The 1,982-nt window shown below is 30.2% G+C and overlaps 1 protein-coding gene across 1 annotated transcript in view; it reads left to right on the plus strand.

Annotated features, from left to right (window-relative positions):
- The window catches only part of ZW10 (zw10 kinetochore protein), a 48,546-nt gene that overhangs the window by 32,036 nt on the left and 14,528 nt on the right, over window positions 1-1,982 (plus strand). The window lies entirely within an intron of this gene.

Consider the following 1,982-nt stretch of genomic DNA (forward strand, 5'->3'; position numbering starts at 1 on the left):
TCCTCTGTAGCACTCCCATAAATTGGTCATATAACCAACCTGAACACCTTTAGTGAGAGGGAACTCACTGCTTGAGGCATTTCTTCCTACTTCTGGCTAGCGCCAAGTACTATGAAGTTTTTGTTTCTTTTTTAAAAATCGTATCTCCTACATTAAATACTGTAACCAAAATCCCCATTTTGCAAATTAAATCTTTAAGGTAGTTATTTAAAAAACTTCTTCAAAATATATTGCCCAGTAATGTCTGCTTTATTGTAGCTATTTCTACTGTGTGGAGCTATATAGAACAAGTCTAATTCCTATTACACATGATGGACTTTCAAATTCGTACAGTAGCTGTTATTTCCCTTACATCTTGTCACCAGTATAAACATCCTTAGGTTTTTTCGAATGACGTAGTTTTAAGTTCCCCTTACCTTCATTGATGTTCTGTGAATATATTCCATTTCTTCTATAGTCCTCTTGTTAAAGTATGGTGTTCAAAAGAGAACAAGTATTCTAGATATAGTTCGAACCAGTTCAGAATAGTATGGGAGCATGCATGCCCTCATTCTCAGTTCCGTGTTTCTAATAGTGTGGTCAAAGGCTATTATTACAGTTAACTCATTGAGCTTAATGGAAATGAAAATCCTATGTCATACTCAACGCAAACTGCTGTTTTTCCATCTTACACTTATACTCGATTTTTTGGAATTAACATTAATCTTTGTTAAATTTTACTTGATACAATTTTCAATGTGTTTACTATTCTTTCTTTTTCATTTAAGTGTAATTGATAACTATGTTTTCTTATAGTTTAATCTGAGTCAGTGATGATACTGTTGCCTGGGATAGGGCCAGATTGGGAGGGTGTTCTGGAGAATTCCAATAGAAACTACTTTCCAATTTGACACTGGTTCATTAAATTAATTAATACTCATCTCAACCTGTTACTTTCTTTGTAAGTTTTCCTAGCACCTAGGATATTCAGAGCAGAAAACTCTTTGTTGTTAGGTGCTCTTCTAATAATCTCTTTATGCATTTTAGACTTTAGATTCTCTTTTACCATCTATTTTTTTCTCTTTTGGCTCTGAGATCATTGTCTTTGACAAAGAAGAGGATGGTAAAACAGGAATTTAGGAATTCTGTGTTCTCTTTGATATCCATCAATTAACATTTCACCTCCTTCATCTTCTTCATTTAATATAACCTGAAAATCATATTTGACTCTTTAGTTCTTTTTGGAATCTTCTACTTCTTTTGCTTTTAGTTATTCTGAAAATTCATAAAGGCTTTTTGCCCTTCCACTTATGTCTGAATATGTATTTTTCTCCCAAGTTTTCTTTATTGTTATTCATCATTCTACCAATAAAAAAAAGGAGCTTTTAAGAAGAGAATGAATATTCTTTTGGAAAGAATTTGGCAAAATGTCTAAAAAACCTTAAAATGTTTATTTCCTTTAAACCAGGATTTCAGCTTCTAGGATTCTACCCTAAAAATATGATCTTAAATACATAAAACTACCTATGTATAAGATGTTCATCACGATGTTACTTATAATACTGAAAAACTAGAAAGTAATGAAATCTTTACTAGTAGGGAAATAAGTAAGTTATATAGCTGTATAATAGATCAGTTTGCATATCGTTGTATTTTATTGATTTTTTTAAAAGTAAAGCTTGTTTTAAAACTAATTACTTCTAAAAAGCCAGCAACAAGTATTCTATTAAAGGATTAAAAACTTTATTTTCATTAAAACCAGTTATAAGTCGAGAATGCACACTGTTGTAAATATTCTTTGACATTGTTTTAGGCATTATGGTTTATGCAAAGAAGACAAAGTAAAATAAGCATGAATATTAAAATAAAGAGAAGAAATTATCTTTACTTGTAAATGATATAATTGTGTTCCTAGAAAACCAATAGACGAGTAAAACTTTTATAATTAAGAAATTTACTAAGTTGTCTAGATACAATATAAAATATAAAAATTTATAACTTCT

The sequence above is a fragment of the Pteropus vampyrus genome, unplaced genomic scaffold (assembly GCF_000151845.1).
Source record: "Pteropus vampyrus isolate Shadow unplaced genomic scaffold, Pvam_2.0 Scaffold110, whole genome shotgun sequence".
Classification (NCBI taxonomy): domain Eukaryota; kingdom Metazoa; phylum Chordata; class Mammalia; order Chiroptera; family Pteropodidae; genus Pteropus; species Pteropus vampyrus.